This window comes from Artemia franciscana, chromosome 5 (genome assembly GCF_032884065.1).
Source record: "Artemia franciscana chromosome 5, ASM3288406v1, whole genome shotgun sequence".
NCBI classification, from domain to species: domain Eukaryota; kingdom Metazoa; phylum Arthropoda; class Branchiopoda; order Anostraca; family Artemiidae; genus Artemia; species Artemia franciscana.
In genome coordinates this window covers 33253790-33275875 of record NC_088867.1, presented here as the reverse complement: position 1 = coordinate 33275875, position 22086 = coordinate 33253790, and the positions used below count along the sequence as shown (strand labels likewise).

Genomic DNA, 22086 nt, shown 5'->3' with positions numbered 1-22086 from the left:
AAATGTAAAATTGCATCTGGTCAAATTCCAGAGAGGGGGAATTACTTGATATGCCCCTCTTGCAGGGGACGTGTGACATTATAGTAAAGCATATTTAATCTATTACACAATTTTATTTGCTGTAAATTGTTACCGTAGTTGAACCGAGAGTTAAACCCCTTTTGAACTATAACTCTAACCTCGATAACATTATAAGTTGCTTTTCTCGTAGGGATAAAAAATTCAAATTGCTTATAGTTTTGTTTTGTTGATTAATGTACCTTAACAAGTTTTTCTTTTGCTCCAAATCGTTATAAAAAAAAAAAAACTTAGTCAATAATTCTATGATTCTAAGATTAAATAAAAAAAACAAGGTTTTTTTTTAAACTGGAAGTAAGTAGTGATATTAAAACTTAAAAAGAAGAGAAATTATTCCGTATATGAAAAGGGATGTCCGCTCTTCAACGCCCCGCTCTTTGCGCTATAGTTTGAATCTTTCTCACAACTCTACTTCTTAAAACATTAAAAAAAACTTAATAAAAACATTAAAAAAACATTAAAAGTGCTACCGTAATTGAACCGAGAGTTAAACCCCTTTTGAACTATAACTCTAACCTCAATAACATTATAAGCTGCTTTTCTCGTAGGGATAAAAAATTCAAATTGCTTATAGTTTTGTTGATTAATGTACCTTAACAGGTTTTTCTTTTTGCTCCAAATCATTATAAAAAAAACTTAGTCAATAATTCTATGATTCTAAGATTAAATAAAAAAAACAAGGTGTTTTTTTTTAACTGGAAGTAAGTAGTGATATTAAAAATTAAAAAGAAGAGAAATTATTCCGTATATGAAAAGGGATGTCCGCTCTTCAACGCCCCGCTCTTTGCGCTATAGTTTGACTCTTTCTCACAACTCTACTCCTTAAGACATTAAAAAAAAAACTTCAGCGTAAGGATCGGGTCGTTGAGGAGCGGACAGCCCTTTTCATATACGGAATAATTTCTGTTCGTTTTTATTTTTAATGTTGCTCCTTCCCTTCAGTTAAAAAGGCTTGTTTTTATTTAATTTCTGAATGTTTTTGAATTAATGTAGGTTTTCAATTTGGCTCACCGTACATGAATAATTAAAACGAAATTTGCATATTAATTTTACTGTTTTTTTTATACTAATAATAACCTTATAATAATAGTTTGATCTTTGTTCCAGCTGTTTAAGACTGACCCCTGAATCACAAAGGCTGTTCAGTTGGAATAATAACCTCTTTTAAAAGCTAAAAAAAAGGTTTAGCGTAAGAGCGAGCTATTGAGGAGAGGCAACACCCCTCATATACGAATATTTTCTGTTCGTTTTATGTTTTAATGTTGCCTATTACTCTCAGTTGGAAAAACTTATTTTGGAAAATCCAGCTCTCCCTCCATGAAAAATTCCCTTCCCCATGAGAAATTTCTCCATGGAAAGATTCTCCCCTATAACTTAAATTAGCGACATTTGCGGAACTAATTTTGTAAGGCCAAAGAGGTCGAAACTATTTTAATGGAAATAGAAGTCACAATTTGAGCAATTCTCAAATAACTGAAATGAATGAAAGAAAAAATCTTTAAAAGATCTACATATTAATTTATGTTCGTTTTAAGTTTTAATGTTGTTCCTTACTTTCAGTTTGAAAAAATCTTGCAGTTTCTTATTTAATAACAAACACAAGCCGAAGACATACCATATCCTTGGTTTATTATCACATGAAAATGAAGCTGTTTAACATAAAATTAAATGCTAATATTCGCCAGAAAATAACGAACAAATCCTTGCTTATATCGGCCATTATTTAACAAAATTCAAACTTTAGTGTAAAGAGTGAGGTATTGACGAGGGGACGAACATCCTCATATACATAGTATAAGAGGATTCCCCCTCGTCAATTCCTTGCCTTTTACGCTAAAGTTCGAATTTCGTTCCAGTTCTTTAAGAATGACCCCTGAATCACAAAGGCCGTTTAATTAGAAAAAATAGCTTTTTTGAAATTACTTAAAAAAAACTTAACAATTATTGAATTTCTGACTGTTTTTTAAATAATGCTGGGAAATCCAGCTCCCCCTTTACGGAGATTCTCTTCCCCCTATGAAAACTTCCTCCATTAAAAGATCCTCCTGCGTAACTAAATCTCCCGACCCCCCACCAGAAAAAAATCCTCCCTGGAAACGTCTGTATACTTATCAATAATCAATACTATATGTAAACAATAGGTGAAGTTCATAACCTGCAGCCTTTCCCCTGGCGACTATGGGGGATTAAGTCGTCCTCAAAGACATGGTTATCAGATATTTCAACTATGCTGAACAAAACAACTATCTAAAAAATTTTATCCGGTGACTTTGGGAAAAACAGGAGTGTGTGGGGGGCCTAGTTGTCCTCCAATTTTTTTGGTCACTTAAAATGGGAACTAGAAATTTTAATTTCGTTCAAATGAGCCTTTTCGTGGAATTTGAGGACCACTGGGTCGATACGATCACCCCTGGAAAAAAAAACAAAAAAAAACAAAACAAATAAACACGTATCAGTGATCTTTCTTCTGGCAAAAAGTACAAAATTCCAAATTTTTGCAGATAGGAGCTTGAAATCTCTACAATAGAGTTCTCTAATACACTGACTTTTAGGGGTGTTTCCTCTTTTTTCTAAAATAAGGCAAATTTTTTCAGGCTCGTAACTTTTGATGGGTAGAACCAAACTTGAAAAAACTTGTATATTTGATATGAATATAAGAATCTGGTTCTTTTGATGTATCTATTGGTATCAAAATTCCGTCTTTTAGAGTTTCGTTTACTGTTGAGCCGAGTCGCTCCTTACTTACAGTTCGTTATCACGAACTGTTTGACATGAGTTCGACTGAACCAAGCACCAACTAGTGATTCCAGTGGTTCATGTAAGTCCGTTATATTAAGAATGAGGGTATTGACGAGGGAATGAACCCCCTCATATACGTAATAATTTCTGTTCGTTTTAAGTTTTAATGTTACTCGTTAATTTGAGTTGATAAAACTTCTTTTTTTGTGTATCTATTTGTATCAAAATTCTGTTTTTTAGAGTTTCGGTTACTATTGAGCCAGGTCACTCCTTACTTACAGTTTGTTATCACGAATTGTTTGACATGAGTTCGATTGAACCAAGCACCAACTAGCGATTCCAGTGATTCATGTAAGTTCGTTATTTTAAGAATGATGGGTCGTTTGAAGATAGTTTTACCGTCATTTTACTTTCGATATTACTACCATTTATCATCAATATTATTAAGTGGCCAATAGGAGGGAGGCGGACGATCTATTTTAAGGATGAATATCTTCTAGAGACATTGAACGTGCACAAGACGTCGGCATTTTGCCGTTTCAATTGCTTTGGGACCAAACCTTGGGTCTTGTAGGCTGGGGCTACAGGCTGGGTTGGGCGTAGGCTTGTAGGCTGGGTCTGGGGCTAGGCACAAATTAGTCAGCTGCACTGTCCCAGGCTATAATCCAATATATTAAAAAGAAATTAAACATAATTCTCCCAAATAAAAAAACATTTTCCATTGCTCAAATTGTATTTTTGAGCTTTATCGCCTTTTCAAGCAGTCCACCAAAAGCAGATTTAGTATGCTGTTCCTATTTTAAGGCGAAAAATATTCTTTCCCCTGCTTTAGGGAATCGGTGGCGAAAACTAAGGAGGCGTCAATGTTCAGACCCAAAATTTATGTTCCCATTCTAACGAAAAATACACTGGCAGAGGTAAAATTAAATTTAGCGAACACTCGCTAAAGATAGACATGCCATTGAATTAGTCATCAACGCTCTTTCCAAACAAAATAATCATTAAGGTTGCAATTGCCTATCAACCTCCCCTCCACCACTCACGCCTAGATACAGCGCTAGGGTAATTTTTTTTGCTATTTGTAGTCTTTTTCCTTTCATAATAAATCTATAAAACTATAAAGACTCTAATAAATCTATTAAGTTAAGTGAATGTCGTTTATTTTGCAGACTTTAAAAAAAGATGTCATGGCTAAATCCCTGCCTCCATTTTTCCTTTCAGTGTAGGAACTTAGTAAGCTGTTTACTTAGCCTCTTTTCGTAATGCACTTCCCGCCATTATTAAAGTATAAAAAAGTTCGAAAAGTAAACTCTGAGGAAGGCAGTAGTGTTTAAAATCTAAGTAACAAAAAATTGATAATTAAATAAAGCGTTGAAAACATAATTGGCGGCCTTTTCTAAAAAGAACTTAATGGTCCTATTCATCTAATATAGAAAAGTAGAACATGAAATTTTATTTACTTAGCCTTACCCATTTCATGATAGTAGCTCATCTAAGCAATTATTTGCATTAATTTTTCTATATTATATTCTACAGTATTGCATAATGATGGAGTTGGAGCAAGAATAAATGGACGTAAGAAATACGGAGCTACGTTATAGAGGATTCACTCTATTTCTTTAACACATGCTTCAACAAAAAAGTTTCAAACAAAGCTTCAAACAAAGTTTGTAGCTTTGTAGATATCGGGAAACTTGTTCCCAGTGTTCGGGAAACTTGGTTTTCTGTGATTTTCTAACTAAAGAAATATCTAGATAAGTGATAAATTTGAAAAAAAATCGTCAAGATTTTTAATTTTGGAAAGAAGTTTGTATGAGTGACGTCAAAACTTATTACGTTTATGCAATACTTGATCCGCCACTGGATAACAACTACTCAAAAACCTTAAAAAAACAAAGTTTGAAGCTTAGTAGATATCGTTGTTATAAAGCGGACTTTCTAAAATAATCAAATATCCTTGAAAAGAAACAGTATGAAAAGCCACCGAATTGTCTGTGGTTAGAAGACAAGCGACAATGAGAATCTATCTATAGAAGCCTGCCGCGTGCCCACTACGTTACTACGTTAGGGGGGACGTACCCCTCCCTTGATCCGCCACTGGATAACAATAACTCAAAAACCTTAAAAAAAACAAAGTTTGAAGCTTAATAAATATCGTTGTTATAAAGCGGACTTGCTATAATAATCAAATATCCTTGAAAAGACCAAGTATGAAAAGCCACCAAATTGCCTGCGGTTAGAAGACAAGCGACAATGAGAATCTATCTATAGAACCCTGCCGCGTGCCCACTACGTTACTATGTTAGGGGGGACGTGCCCCTCCCTTGATCCGCCACTGGATAACAACTACTCAAAAACCTCAGAAGCCTGCCGCGTGCCCACTACGTTACTACGTTAAGGGGGGACGTGCCCCCTTGATCTGCCACTGGATAACAATAACTCAAAAACCTTAAAAAAAACAAAAACAAAATTTGAAGCTTAATAAATATCGTTGTTATAAAGCGGACTTGCTATAATAATAATCAAATATCCTTGAAAAGACTAAGTATGAAAAGCCACAAAACTGTCTGCGGTTAGAAGACAAGCAACAATGAGAATCTATCTATAGAAGCCTGCCGCGTGCAAGTGCCGGAGCCCAGCGGCTGGTAATTGCAAAAATATTTGCATATGTTTTAACCAGGGATTACTGCAATTCAAAAGTCTTAAAAAAGAAAACCAAGACTTTGAAGCTTAGTAGATATCGTTGTTAGAAATCAGACTTGCTTTAATAATCAAATATCTTTGAAAAGACTTCAACATCAAAAGACAGCAAATTGTCTGCGGCTTGAAGACAAGCGACAATGAGAATCCATACGATATTCTGCATCGAGGCATATTTTTTTCTTTTTTCTTTTCCTCAGACAATGGGCTACTGGAAAATCGTAGAGCTGTTTAATGGCTTATTTCAAAGGAAATTTTCACAGCTAATGCATTCCGTATTAAAAAAAAATAATAAAATATGATTAAATTTTTGTCAAAAACTTCAGTTTTCTAAAACACTGTAGTAGCTTAGGCTACTACATTATATATTTTATATATATATTATATATTACTAGCTGTTGGGGTGGCGCTTCGCGCCACCCCAACACCTAGTTGGTGGGGGCGCTTCGCGCCCCCCCCCAAGCCCCCCCGCGCGCGTAAGTCGTTACGCGCCATAATAGTTACGCGCCATTGTAGTTGTGTCCCTATGTCCCACCTGTGAATATAGATAGATATATATATATATATATATATATATATATATATGGTTTTAACTACGTAAAACTTGCGAATATACAACATTCTTTGCTGTCCCATTGTCTTTGCATATAAATAGATTGTCAGGTTTACCGACTCTTGAACATGCAACATATAATGGTCCATGGGAAAACAATCTGTATTCAGATCTATACCTCATGATTCTAATGATTGCCCTTGAGCTTTGTTGATGGTGATTGCTAATCGACCATTCCCTGTCCCGGTGTCCCGGTCGTCATTTACATCCCCCTGTTTCCCCCGGTGTCCCCGTTGTAGTTGTGTCCCTGTGTCCCGGTCGTCATTTATATTCCCTGTGTCCCGGTCGTCATTTGTATCCCGGTGTCCCGGTCTGTATATACATTCGTTTTTTAGTTTTGTTTTTCTCCTTTATTTTTTTCCTTTTTTTTCTTTTTTAGCTTATTTAGATTTTTAGATTTTTTAGTTTTTTTATTAGTTTTTAGTTTTTTTTTCTTTTTAGTTTTTTTGTCCCGGTCGTCATTTATATCCCCCTGTTTCCCCCGGTGTCCCCGTTGTAGTTGTGTCCCTGTGTCCCGGTCGTCATTTATATTCCCTGTGTCCCGGTCGTCATTTGTATCCCGGTGTACCGGTCTGTATATACATTCGTTTTTTAGTTTTGTTTTTCTCCTTTATTTTTTTCCTTTTTTTTCTTTTTTAGTTTATTTAGATTTTTAGATTTTTTATTTTTTTTTTAGTTTTTAGTTTTTTTTTCTTTTTAGTTTTTTTGTAGTTTTTAACTTCTTTTTAGTTTTGTTAATTTTTTTTTTACTTATGTCCTGGTCGTCATTTATACTCCCTGTGTCCCGGTGCTTTGTTGATTGCTAATCGAACATTCCTTTTGTCCTGGTCGCTTTCTCTTTGAGTGTCGTCATTTATTTTTTTCTTTTTTAGTTCTTTTAGTTTTTACCTATTTTAGTTTTTTTTAGTTTTTTAGATGAAAATTTTTTTAGTTTTTTCCTTTTTTTCTTTTTAGTTTTTTATTGGTTTTTACCTTTATGTTAGCTTATTTTTCAGTTTTTTCCTTTTTTTTTAGTTTTTTTTTTTTTTTATTTTTTTTAGTTTTTTACCTTTTTTTAGTTTTTTTAGTTTTTTTAGTTTTTTTTTAGTTTTTTAGCTTTTTTACTTTTTTTTAGTTTTTTTAGTTTTTTTAGTTTTTTAGCTTTTTTATTTTTTTTATTAGTTTTTAGTTTTTTTTGTAGTTTTTGCCTTTTTTTAGTTTTTTTAGTTTTTTAGCTTTTTTATTTTTTTTATTAGTTTTTAGTTTTTTTTGTAGTTTTTGCCTTTTTTAGTTTTTTCAGTTTTGACGTCACCTGATCCAGTTTTTTCAGGTGACGTCACCTGATCCACGATCCACAGATCCACAGACAACTTATTTTTATATATATAGATAGTTTTTTTTTTTTACTTATGTCCTGGTCGTCATTTATACTCCCTGTGTCCCGGTGCTTTGTTGATTGCTAATCGAACATTCCTTTTGTCCTGGTCGCTTTCTCTTTGAGTTTCGTCATTTATTTTTTTCTTTTTTAGTTCTTTTAGTTTTTACCTTTTTTAGTTTTTTTTAGTTTTTTAGATGAAAATTTTTTTTAGTTTTTTCCTTTTTTTCTTTTTAGTTTTTTATTGGTTTTTACCTTTATTTTAGCTTATTTTTCAGTTTTTTCCTTTTTTTTAGTTTTTTTTTATTTTTTATTTTTTTTAGTTTTTTACCTTTTTTTAGTTTTTTTAGTTTTTTTAGTTTTTTAGCTTTTTTACTTTTTTTATTATATTTTAGTTTTTTTTTGTAGTTTTTGCCTTTTTTTAGTTTTTTCAGTTTTTTTTTTAGTTTTTCATTGGTTTTTACCTTTATTTTAGCTTATTTTTCAGTTTTTTCCTTTTTTTTTAGTTTTTAGTTTTTTTCGTTTTTTACCTTTTTTTTAGTTTTTTTAGTTTTTTAGCTTTTTTATTTTTTTTATTAGTTTTTAGTTTTTTTTGTAGTTTTTGCCTTTTTTTAGTTTTTTTAGTTTTTTAGCTTTTTTATTAGTTTTTAGTTTTTTTTGTAGTTTTTGCCTTTTTTTAGTTTTTTTAGTTTTTTAGCTTTTTTATTTTTTTATTAGTTTTTAGTTTTTTTTGTAGTTTTTGCCTTTTTTAGTTTTTTCAGTTTTGACGTCACCTGATCCAGTTTTTTCAGGTGACGTCACCTGACCCATCCACAGACAGACAACTTATTTTTATATATATAGAAGATAGATATATATTATATATTTTATATATATTATATATTATATATATTTTATATTATTATAAAATTTTGAACACTGTAGTCATGTATACTATTAACATCATCTTACATATGAAGATCAAAATAGTATTTTTTAACATAATGAAAAGCATGTAGATTTAGTTATATAAAATGTATTATATTAAAGAGCGAACTATAGCCCTTAGTAACTGAAGAATTTAAATTATTATGATAAAGAGCGAACTCTCGCATATACTAATTATATTAAAAGACGATCATTAGAAGATCAAACCGTTGCATATGTTGTACTTAGGTAGTTGCCTGATATTTTTAGGTTTATTTTTATAAAAAAGAACGAACACTAGCTCATAGAACCTGAAATATTAATTAATATGATCAGTCCTAGCATTAGTAGCAGTATTATCATCGGAAAACTTTTCTAGGGTACGGTGCCATATTTGACGTACTTAGCTGCTTGGTTCTCTGAGGTCCATCTCTTGCTATTTAAACTAAGAAAAAACCGTAGTTTTTTCCTGTTTGTAATTTCAACATAAGGGGTGATAAAGATTACTTATACTATATTATGAAAAGCGAAAAAAAAATCCGGATTTTAGAGGTAGCTTTAGTATACATAAAGGATCGATATAGTCCTTTATAAATGGAAACTATGTCTGGTCTACTTAATCATAAATGGAGATAACGGAGCTGGCTGAATTCTAGTAAAGAGCAAGAGCTAAGAGCTCATATGACACTCGTGACGAAGCAAGAAGAGCTAAGAGCCAAGAGCTCATACGGTATGAGCTCTAACAAAATTCTAAGAATCAATAGATTGATTTAAAAAGAAAATCAGAGGCTTAATGCCGGTCAGGATTTAAAATAAGAGCTCTGAGTCACGATGTCCTTCTAAATATCAAAATTCATTAAGATCCGATCACCCACTCGTAAGTTATAAATACCCAATTTTTTCTAATTTTTCCTCTCCCTTTAGCCCCCCAGATGGTCGAATCTTGGAAAACGACTTTATCAAGTCAATTTGTGCAGCTCCCTGACACGCCTACCAATTTTCATCGTCCTAGCACGTCCAGAAACACCAAACTCGCAAAATCACTGAACCCCTCCCCCCAACTCCCCCAAAGAGAGCGAATCCAGTACGGTTACGTCAATCACGTAATAAGGACATTTGCTTATTCTATCCACTAAGCTTCATCCCGATTACTCCACTCAAAGTGTTTTCCAAGATTTCCCCCTCCAACTCCCCCCAATGTTAAAAGATCTGGTCGGGATTTGAAATAAGAACTCTGAGACATGAATTCATTCTAAATATCAAATTTCATTAAGATCCGATCACCTATTCGTAAGATGAAAATACCCTAATTTTCACGTTTTCCAAGAATTCCGGTTTCCCCCTCCAACTCCCCCCAACGTCACAGGATCTGGTCGGAATTTACAATTAGAGCTTTAAAGCACAAGATCCTTCTAAATATCAAATTTCATTAAGATCTGGTCACTCTATCGTAAGTTACAAATACCTCAATTTTCAAAATTACTCCCTCCCCCTTACTCCACCAAAGAGAGCAGATCCGTTCCGGTTATGTCAGTCACGTATCTTAGACAGGTTGTTATTCTTCCCATCCAGTTTCATCCTGATTTCTCCGCTTTAAGTATTTTCTAAGATTTCCGCCCCTCCCAAATGCCCCCCCCAATGACGCTGGGTCCGATTGAGATTTAAAATAAGAGATCTGAATTACAAGGTCCTTCTAAATCTGAAGTTTCATGAAGATCCGATCACTCCTTTGTAAGTTAAAAATACGTCATTTTTTCTAATTTTTCAGAATTAACCCCCCCCCCAATAGAGCGGATCCGTTCCAATTATGTAAATCACGTATCTAAGGCTTCTGCTAATTTTTCACACCAATTTTCATCCCGATCCCTCCACTCTAAGTGTTTTCCAAGATTTTAGGTTTCCCCCTCCCAACTCCCCCCCCCAATGTCACCAGATCCGGTCCGGATTCAAAATTAGAGCTCTGAGACACGATATCCTTCTAAACATCAAATTTCATTGAGATCCGATCACCCGTTCGTAAATTAAAAATACCTCATTTTTTCTAATTTTTCAGAATTAACCCTCCCCCCCCAACTACCCCAAAGAGAGCGGATCCGTTCCGGTTATGTCAATCATGTATCTGGGACTTGTACTTATTTTTCCCGCCAAATTTCATCCTGATCCCTCCACTCTAAGTGTTTTCCAATATTTTAGGTTTCCCCTCCCAACCACCACCCCCAATGTCACCAGATCCGGTCGAGATTTGAAATATCAGCTCTGAGACACGATATCCTTGCAAACATCAAATTTCATTTAGATCTGATCAACCGTTCGTAAGTTAAAAATACTTCAATTTTTGTATTTTTTCCGAATTAACGGGCCCCCCACTCCAGATGGTTTAATCGGGAGAACGACTATTTGTATTTTAATCTGGTTTGGTCCCTGATACGCCTGCCAAATTTCATCATCCTAGCTTACCTAGAAGTGGCTAAAGTAGCAAAACTGGGACCGACACACAGACCGACAGACAGACCGACAGACCGACAAAATTTGCGATTGCTATATGTCACTTGGTTAATACCAAGTGCCATAAAAAACCATGGGACATATTGGACTTAGTTTGATCCCTGATTCTCTGAACATCGTCACCTACTATTCGAAATAAGAAAAAAGCCACAGACCTTCTTCCTGTTTGTGATTTTTATATTAATCCTATACAACTAAGCCTATAACTGAAGGTACAATTTCCAGTAAATCCAGTGATGTGAAACCTGGTAAAGAAGTTATGTGAAACATAGTAAAGAATTTATATGAAACCTTGTAAAGAAGCTATGTGAAACCAGGCTATAATAATAAAGAGCATACTCTAGACTATACTGACTGATATGTTTAATATAAAGAGCAGTTTCAGCGATTGATAAATTATATTAATAGTATACAAAGGATCGAAATAGTTCACTATAAATATGGATTATATAAGTTTCATGTTTGTCATAGTCGTAGAGATAGCTGATGTTTCATGCAAAGGATCAGTACAGTTATAGATTTTTCTTAACAAATCATCAAAAGCAAAATTTTCCCATAGCGAGATTCAAATCCAGTCCAATTTGGTGATAGCCAGTTATCCTAACCACCAGACTATATATCCGAGTTGCAGTGATAGGTTGCAACCTAGTAAAAGACAATCATTTCCAATACTAAGAAAAACAATAGCCCGTAATTCCTGAAACTTGTGTCAGATCAAAACAAGAAGTACACTATTAGAACCACCTTGTCCGAAAACCCTATAGAGAAAATTTACCATCTCCCTTGCTTGAACATCAAGGAAAATATATTGGCTTGAAAATTAAGAAATTCGCTACAACCACGATATTTTGCACATACAGTATTTTTTTTCTCTTTCTCCCTAGATAGCTTAGAACTGGAATGTAGAAGTTTAATTGTTTATTATAACCCAAGCACCTATAAAAGAAAAAGCAATATGTACAAGCAAGTAAGCAATCAATCACGCAAGCAAGAATAAATGAAGGCACACTATAAATAAGACACTAATGCAAGCAAAGCAAGGTGAGTATTCCACATCTCCTCTTCTTTATAAGCTACTACTTCAAAGATCCAAAGGATTGACAAGTTTGACTAACCGACCAGAACGAGTGGTATATCTTGTATCCCTCGGCATCTGGGTAGAGACGTCGTCATTGCTCTGTGGAGGTACGGCTATAGGCCCTGAAGTTCTAAAGGAAAGAGGAGACGTGAATGCTTGCTCTGGAGACGATGGATCCGAGAGTGCTCGTGGTGAAGGTGTGGTTCCAAATGGCGAAACGTTTCCAGCTCCAAATGACGGACCATCGATGATGGGTCTTGGTGAGGGATAAAGAGTATTATCTGTTTCGGTCCCTAGAGGACCATCATTCGGACTCATTCGGGGCCTGATGTGTCGTCGGTTCCTCCAGTAAGTTGAGCCATTTTGGGTCTTCAACAGATATGAGCAGGGTGCATCTCTAAAAACTTTGATTAGCAATGCTCTTTCCCATCTCTTTTTGTCACTAAGTTTGACCCAAACTGGTTGCCCTTCCTTCAATGCAGTCAATGATTTTGCTGTTCGGTCATGGTAAGATTCCTGAAATCCTTGTTTCTTTTGTTTTTTGAATTCAAACGACGAGTAAGGCACTATTTTTGGTTTGAGTTGTGATGAAGTCACCGGTAGTACGGAACGAAGCGGGTGACTCATCAGCAATTCTGCAGGTGAGTGGTGCTGACCATCATCAATTGGTGTGTATCGATATTCAAGGATTGCTAAGTATGGATCCGATTTGTCCTCTATTGCCTTTGACATGAGCTTTTTGGCAGTTTGGACTGTCTTTTCAACAAGTTCATTAGGTTCTGGATATTTCGGACTGCTCGTTTTGTGGCTAAAGTCCCATAATTTGGCCAATTGATCAAATTCTGATGACAGAAAATTTGGAGCGTTATCAGATGTGAGTAATTTTGGTATTCCATGGCGACTAAATTGGCTCTTTAATTTCACGATGATAGTTGATGATGTCAATGAGTCGAGCTTATCAAGCTCAAAGAATCGACTATAGTAGTCGACAGTGATAAGATACTGGCGATTTTGCCAGTCGAAGATGTCAATGGCAATGTGTTCCCATGGCAGCTTTGGGATCTCTGAGCATATAAGTAGCTCTTTTTGCTGCTTGTCATGAAAGGCATTGCAAGCATCACACTGTGATATAAAGGGTGAGGAAAGTGATATCTTTTGTCATTCCAGGCCAGAATACGACAGTCCTAGCGCGCTGCTTGGCTTTGGCGATGTCAAGATGTGATACATGAAGTTGTAGTAGGATCTCATGCTGCATGGATGGGGGCACTACAACTCTTGTCCCCTTCAAGATTATGCCTTGATTGACTACAAGTTCGTCTCTGTGGTTCCAGAAAGTCAAACAGCTGGAATCACACTGTCGGCGAGATAGGGGCCATCCATCAAGTATAGTCTGGCTTAATTTGCTTAATTCCTGTTGCACCACAAATGACTATGTCATCGACTATTAGGCCGGGATTGAGGTTTTCAAAAGCCTCTTCCATTTTTCTCTGGAAATTGTCTTGTGCCGAGTTGAGGCCAAAGGAGTACCTTTTGAATTTGTAACGACCGTAGATGGTGTTAAAAGTTCTCAAGTCGGATGATTCATCATCAAGCATCATTGACCAGAATCCACTATTGGCGTCAAGTTTGGAGAAAATTGTAGCTCCAGCACACCTCTGGGTGATGCTCTCGAACGTTGGGATCGGATAATGTGGTCTTTTTAGGTTCTTGTTCAGGTCCACGGGGTCCAGACATATGCTTAGGTTCCCATTTGCTTTCTCCACTATTACAACAGAATTAACCCAGTCAGTCAATGATTTCAATGAGTTCGCAATGATTTTCATCTGTTCCAGGTGATCGAGCTCAGTCCTAAATCTCTTCTCCAACGCAAAGGGTACATGTTTTGGGGGGTTGAACTGTAGGAACTGCTCCTTCCTTCAGTGCCAGCTTACACACGCCAGGAAGTTGGCCAATACCCTCAAAAACATCAGCATATTAGTCTATCATGATCTTGATTCGATCACGGCAAGGTTGCGTTGTTAGCCCATCAAATATGAATTTTACAAGACCTAGATCAACACTGGTTTGCCTACTAATTATTGGGACTTTCGGAGTGTCGACCACGAAGAATTTGTGCTTCTGTCCAGGCCTATCCTTGTATTGTATTTCAGCTTCGCACACTCCATATGCGTCCAACTTCCCGTTGGTATAGCTTGTCAGGATACTGCTGGTTTTGTTTAGTGTGGGACGGGGACATAATCTCTCATATTCCTTTAATGGAAGTATGTTGGCATCTGCTCCTGTATCAAGCTTGAAGCTGATGTACTTCTTTTGTGTACTGAAGTACAGATCAATGTGATGGTCTTTGGTTTGATTCATTGAATAAATTGAATCAATATACAACTCGCTTCCAGAGCTAGGGGAGAAGTCTAATGCATGTATAGCCTGAGAAACAGAGCCTGTTCCTGCAATCTCTAGTGGGTGAACTGTATTACTCTTGCAAACTCTAGCATAGTGGTTGATCTTTCCACACTTGGAGCATGTTTTTCCTTTTACGGGGCACTTGTGTCCACGGGAACATTGTCCACCACACATATAACATTGAGGATATATGCTAACCACATCGACTTCTTGTTTGATAGCCTTTTTCGCCAACCCATATGAGCAAGTATGAGCATTTCACAGTTTCTGCTTTACCACTAAGGGGGCCACTGAACATTACTTTTGCATGCTGCTTAAATCTATTCCATGCATGTTTCAAGCTTTGTGAATTCCAGTCGATCGTTGGTGTTGAGCAATGAACTGAATCCATCTTTACTTGGTTTCTTCTGACCTAAAGCTATTTTGTAAACTGCAAAAAAAAATTTATGCCGTCTGAGCAATAATTTTCATTTTTTAATTAAAACGAGAAAAATACCTGAGAAAAAATTTTAGAATTAATTCCACTTATTAGGTCATATAAGATAATTCTATTTTGTTTTACATCTCAGTTCAGGATTGCTTAAGTTATTATGTAAACTGTAAAAATATTTAAGGTGTCTGAGCAATAATTTTAATTTTTTAATTAAAAGTGGAAACACCTGAAAATTCTAAAATTAGTTCTGTTTTTTTTTTTGCTCGGCTTTAACTACTCGATACGTCATTTTATGGGAATAATTTTAAACGTTGACAAGAAATAGAAAAGTGAACAAAAGAGAAGAAATCCAGGTTGTGGTAGTAGCTAGCAACCTAATTAGAGACGATCACGCCCCATACTAAAAAATGAAATAGTCCGTAACTCCTAAAAATAGAATTGAATTAAAAAAAATAAAGTACCCTATTAGAACCGCCTTGATTGAAACCCTTATATAGGAAAATTACCGTCCCTTGGCTTGATCACGTGAGAGATATATTGTTTTGAAAATCAAGCAAAGTGGATGAAACCACGATATTCTTCATATACGGCATCTTTTTTCTTTCCTTTTTTTATAGTAAAGAGCGAACTTTAGCTCTTAGTAATTGAAATATTCATTATAGTAGCAGCCTTAGTTTAAAATAAAATAAATATTTTTTATGAAGAATTTTTACCATTATAAAAAGCATGAAGACATGTGGACTGCAGTTTTAGTTATATAAATGCAATAATTTAGCGGGATTTTAACAAAACATCTGATTTGTCAACTGAAACTAGAATAATTCCTGAAAATCTTATGATGTATTTTATGTTAGTCTGTTTTAGTTTATATATATTTTTAGTTTTAGTTTCCAGTTTTTATTCAATGCTGAAGACGGCTTGTTGCATACGGGCGAAATATTCCTTTGATTTTTTGTTCTCTTTTTTTTTTTCACGTACTGGTCATAGATGCGTTTGTAATCTTTGAATTCATTTCTACGTTTTTTTGTTTCTCTTCTCAAGTCTGATTTTACGCATTATTTCAAGCCTGTTTTTTACAGTGATGAAAGCTAATCCAATTCACAAACGTGACAGATCTGTGTATTCTTCTGCTATACCTTAATCAGCACCTGTATTTTATTGTATTTGTATATGGAAGCATGTATCCCCGATTTTCGTTCAGGGATACAAAAACGCTTTAAAAACCTATCAAAATTTTTGTTACATTTTCATGAGTTGGCCATTTTTTTTTCTGGGTGGGGAGGGGGTCAAACCCAGCAGTCCTTCTGGATAGTGCCTTGATTGCTAAAATGGTACGTTTTAATTATTAGGCTAAAAACCAAGCACTAAGAATATTATTAAACACAAAGTTTCATGTTTCATAACTTTTCTCTTTTTTTACAAAAGCTTATGCTTACCGTAGCCTACTGAGAACCTTGATGACTATGATTAATTTCTAGGAATGCCTATGAAAAAACAGCATTGGACGTCTCACCCACTACTCCAATGGGACCCAGATCCACCCAAGGAAGTGTCTTTTTGAACATTACTGAACAAGGTGGCATCAATTTGCCATCCGGAATGTCCCCAAGCCGAAATCAGCCTATTTCTAAACTTCGGTTAGCTAGATACAAAGTAAAAATCGCAGGAATAAAAGAAATACTTCCCACGGGAAGTGGTCAGGAAGACATTGGAGAAGGACAGACACTGATTTGGCTTGACTGAACCTAAAGACGAGGAGAAGTCGGTATTATCCTCAACAGCTTTCCTCAGAAACCTCTAGTGTCATTCGTACGAATAACATTGCGTCTACAGGAGCAGGAATTGTTGGCAAGCACAGAAAGACTACTGGTCTTACCTCCTGCGCGTTGAAAAACAATACTGATGGTGATGGAAAGGAAGACATCTACGCACTACGGTCCTCTGTTCTCTCCGCCATTCCAAAGCAGGACAACCTCTTAGCCGCACGATGTTTTACGCCAGTATCGCTTACAGTTCTGATCTGTACGTTACAGCTGTTGGACCCGTGAAGGTGGATACCATGAATGATAATAGGAAATGGCTGCTAAATTGTTTGATCACCTACGCTCTGTCGGCCATAAACATATGGTTTGTGAAAAAAAGACATTGCGAAGTACACATGGTACAGCAACGATGCCAGGGCAAAAAAGATGTTCGACTTCATATTTGTCCCACGAAGCTGGCTTTTGTCTGTCCAGAACTGCTGCTCATTCAGAGGTGCCGTAATCGGTAATTACAGCCATCGAATAGTCTTTGCAAGGATCAAATTTTGGCTGAAAGCCAATAAGAGCTCCTCTTCCTCCAAGAAAATAGACACCTTTCAAGTGCAGGAAGATCCCTTGGCTTGTGGGTGGTATAAAGTTGTCGTTTCCAGCCGTTTTGAGGCTCTCCTACTATGTTCAGAAATCGATTAAGTATGGAACACGTTAATAATAATATCCTCCAAGCATACAGAGAAGTTGTGGTACCTCTGCCTCTAACTGCGCCTTCTTTTCGCCAAAGAAGATCAAATCTGCCCTAAATAAACTAAAAAACAACAAAGCAGCTGGTACCAATGGTATCAATTAAGAGCTACTTAAAACAGTGGGCCCTGCGGTGATACTTTGGCTACAGCTGGTATTCAACATCATCTGGCACATTGAAGTTATATCGTCAGGCTAGAAGAAAGAAATCCTTGTGCCAGTTTTCAAGCACAAGGTAAGCAAGACGGACATCAAAAACTACCAAAATTTCTACTGTCGGTTCCTGGAAAGCAAAAAAGTACAATAATTTAATACATGCTTTGTGCCCTCCCCAAGAAGCCGCATTTATGTCAGGAAGTTCAACCACTGATTAAATGCACATGTTCATACAGATTGTTGAAAAGCCACCAGAATTCAACAAAAAAAGAGTGTACAAATATTATTTAACTAGCTGTTGGGGTGGCGCTTCGCGCCACCCCAACACCTAGTTGGTGGGGGCGCTTCGCGCCCCCCCCCCCAGCCCCCCCGCGCGCGTAAGTCGTTACGCGCCATAATAGTTACGCGCCATTGTAGTTGTGTCCCTATGTCCCACCTGTGAATATAGATATATATATATATATATATATATATATATATATATATATATATATATATATATATATATATATATATATATATATATATATATATATATATATATATATATATATATATATATATATATATATATATGGTTTTAACTACGTAAAACTTGCGAATATACAACATTCTTTGCTGTCCCATTGTCTTTGCATATAAATAGATTGTCAGGTTTACCGACTCTTGAACATGCAACATATAATGGTCCATGGGAAAACAATCTGTATTCAGATCTATACCTCATGATTCTAATGATTGCCCTTGAGCTTTGTTGATGGTGATTGCTAATCGACCATTCCCTGTCCCGGTGTCCCGGTCGTCATTTATATCCCCCTGTTTCCCCCGGTGTCCCCGTTGTAGTTGTGTCCCTGTGTCCCGGTCGTCATTTATATTCCCTGTGTCCCGGTCGTCATTTGTATCCCGGTGTCCCGGTCTGTATATACATTCGTTTTTTAGTTTTGTTTTTCTCCTTTATTTTTTTCCTTTTTTTTCTTTTTTAGTTTATTTAGATTTTTAGATTTTTTAGTTTTTTTATTAGTTTTTAGTTTTTTTTTTCTTTTTAGTTTTTTTGTAGTTTTTACCTTCTTTTTAGTTTTGTTAGTTTTTTTTTTTTTACTTATGTCCTGGTCGTCATTTATACTCCCTGTGTCCCGGTGCTTTGTTGATTGCTAATCGAACATTCCTTTTGTCCTGGTCGCTTTCTCTTTGAGTGTCGTCATTTATTTTTTTCTTTTTTAGTTCTTTTAGTTTTTACCTTTTTTAGTTTTTTTTAGTTTTTTAGATGAAAATTTTTTTTAGTTTTTTCCTTTTTTTCTTTTTAGTTTTTTATTGGTTTTTACCTTTATTTTAGCTTATTTTTCAGTTTTTTCCTTTTTTTAGTTTTTTTTAGTTTTTAGTTTTTTTAGTTTTTTACCTTTTTTTAGTTTTTTTAGTTTTTTTTAGTTTTTTAGCTTTTTTATTTTTTTTATTAGTTTTTAGTTTTTTTTGTAGTTTTTGCCTTTTTTTTAGTTTTATTAGTTTTTTAGCTTTTTTATTAGTTTTTAGTTTTTTTTGTAGTTTTTGCCTTTTTTTAGTTTTTTTCTTTTTAGTTTTTTTGTAGTTTTTACCTTCTTTTTAGTTTTGTTAGTTTTTTTTTTTACTTATGTCCTGGTCGTCATTTATACTCCCTGTGTCCCGGTGCTTTGTTGATTGCTAATCGAACATTCCTTTTGTCCTGGTCGCTTTCTCTTTGAGTGTCGTCATTTATTTTTTTTCTTTTTTAGTTCTTTTAGTTTTTACCTTTTTTAGTTTTTTTTTAGTTTTTTAGATGAAATTTTTTTTTAGTTTTTTCCTTTTTTTCTTTTTAGTTTTTTATTGGTTTTTACCTTTATTTTAGCTTATTTTTCAGTTTTTTCCTTTTTTTTAGTTTTTTTTTATTTTTTATTTTTTTTTAGTTTTTTACCTTTTTTTAGTTTTTTTAGTTTTTTTAGTTTTTTAGCTTTTTTACTTTTTTTATTATTTTTTAGTTTTTTTTGTAGTTTTTGCCTTTTTTTAGTTTTTTCAGTTTTTTTTTTAGTTTTTTATTGGTTTTTACCTTTATTTTAGCTTATTTTTCAGTTTTTTCCTTTTTTTTAGTTTTTTTTAGTTTTTAGTTTTTTTAATTTTTTACCTTTTTTTAGTTTTTTTAGTTTTTTAGCTTTTTTATTTTTTTTATTAGTTTTTATTTTTTTTGTAGTTTTTGCCTTTTTTTAGTTTTTTTAGTTTTTTAGCTTATTTTAGTTTTTAGTTTTTTTTGTAGTTTTTGCCTTTTTTTAGTTTTTTTTAGTTTTTTAGCTTTTTTATTTTTTTTATTAGTTTTTAGTTTTTTTTGTAGTTTTTGCCTTTTTTTAGTTTTTTCAGTTTTGACGTCACCTGATCCAGTTTTTTCAGGTGACGTCACCTGATCCACAGATCCACAGATCCACACACAGACAACTTATCTATATATATAAAAATAAGTTGTCTGTGGATGGATGGATGGATGTGTCAGGTGACGTCACCTGAAAAAACTGGATCAGGTGACGTCAAAACTGAAAAAACTAAAAAAAGGCAAAAACTACAAAAAAAACTAAAAACTAATAAAAAAAATAAAAAAGCTAAAAAACTAAAAAAACTATAAAGGTAAAAACCAATAAAAAACTAAAAAAAAAACTGAAAAAACTAAAAAAAGGCAAAAACTACAAAAAAAACTAAAAACTAATAAAAAAAGTAAAAAAGCTAAAAAACTAAAAAAACTAAAAAAAGGTAAAAAACTAAAAAAAATAAAAAATAAAAAAAACTAAAAAAAAGGAAAAAACTGAAAAATAAGCTAAAATAAAGGTAAAAACCAATAAAAAACTAAAAAAAAAAGGAAAAAACTAATAAATGACGACACTCAAAGAGAAAAAAAGGCAAAAACTACAAAAAAAACTAAAAACTAATAAAAAAAATAAAAAAGCTAAAAAACTAAAAAAACTAAAAAAAGGCAAAAACTACAAAAAAAACTAAAAACTAATAAAAAAGCTAAAAAACTAAAAAAACTAAAAAAAAGGCAAAAACTACAAAAAAACTAAAAACTAATAAAAAAAATAAAAAAGCTAAAAAACTAAAAAAAACTAAAAAAACTAAAAAAAGGTAAAAAACTAAAAAAACTAAAAACTAAAAAAAACTAAAAAAGGTAAAAACTAAAAGAACTAAAAAAGAAAAAAATAAATGACGACACTCAAAGAGAAAGCGACCAGGACAAAAGGAATGTTCGATTAGCAATCAACAAAGCACCGGGACACAGGGAGTATAAATGACGACCCGGGGGAAACAGGGGGATATAAATGACGACCGGGACAAAAAAACTAAAAAGAAAAAAAAACTAAAAACTAATAAAAAAACTAAAAAATCTAAAAATCTAAATAAGCTAAAAAAGAAAAAAAAAGGAAAAAAATAAAGGAGAAAAACAAAACTAAAAAACGAATGTATATACAGACCGGGACACCGGGATACAAATGACGACCGGGACCCGGGACACAGGGAATATAAATGACGACCGGGACACAGGGACACAACTCCGGTACACCGGGATACAAATGACGACCGGGACACAGGGAATATAAATGACGACCGGGACACAGGGACACAACTACAACGGGGACACCGGGGGAAACAGGGGGATATAAATGACGACCGGGACAAAAAAACTAAAAAGAAAAAAAAACTAAAAACTAATAAAAAAACTAAAAAATCTAAAAATCTAAATAAGCTAAAAAAGAAAAAAAAAGGAAAAAAATAAAGGAGAAAAACAAAACTAAAAAACGAATGTATATACAGACCGGGACACCGGGATACAAATGACGACCGGGACCCGGGACACAGGGAATATAAATGACGACCGGGACACAGGGACACAACTACAACGGGGACACCGGGGGAAACAGGGGGATGTAAATGACGACCGGGACAGGGAATGGTCGATTAGCAATCACCATCAACAAAGCTCAAGGGCAATCATTAGAATCATGAGGTATAGATCTGAATACAGATTGTTTTCCCATGGACCATTATATGTTGCATGTTCAAGAGTCGGTAAACCTGACAATCTATTTATATGCAAAGACAATGGGACAGCAAAGAATGTTGTATATTCGCAAGTTTTACGTAGTTAAAACCATATATATATATCTATCTATATTCACAGGTGGGACATAGGGACACAACTACAATGGCGCGTAACTATTATGGCGCGTAACGACTTACGCGCGCGGGGGGGCTTGGGGGGGGGCGCGAAGCGCCCCCACCAACTAGGTGTTGGGGTGGCGCGAAGCGCCACCCCAACAGCTAGTATATAAAAATAAGTTGTCTGTCTGTGGATGGATGGATGGATGTGTCAGGTGACGTCACCTGAAAAAACTGGATTAGGTGACGTCAAAACTGAAAAAACTAAAAAAAGGCAAAAACTACAAAAAAAACTAAAAACTAATAAAAAAAATAAAAAAGCTAAAAAACTAAAAAAACTATAAAGGTAAAAACCAATAAAAAACTAAAAAAAAAACTGAAAAAACTAAAAAAAGGCAAAAACTACAAAAAAAAACTAAAAACTAATAAAAAAAGTAAAAAAGCTAAAAAACTAAAAAAACTAAAAAAACTAAAAAA

General features: G+C 34.4%; 1 long non-coding RNA gene across 1 annotated transcript; it reads right to left on the bottom strand.

Moving 5' to 3' along the window:
- Positions 1-18484: 18484 nt before the first annotated feature.
- Positions 18485-19645, bottom strand: LOC136026773 (uncharacterized). Its single transcript, XR_010617420.1, has 2 exons — positions 19053-19645; positions 18485-18527 (listed from the first exon to the last, which is right to left on the bottom strand). It is a non-coding gene; the product is annotated as an uncharacterized LOC136026773 (long non-coding RNA).
- Between the last annotated feature and the right edge of the window lie 2441 nt (positions 19646-22086).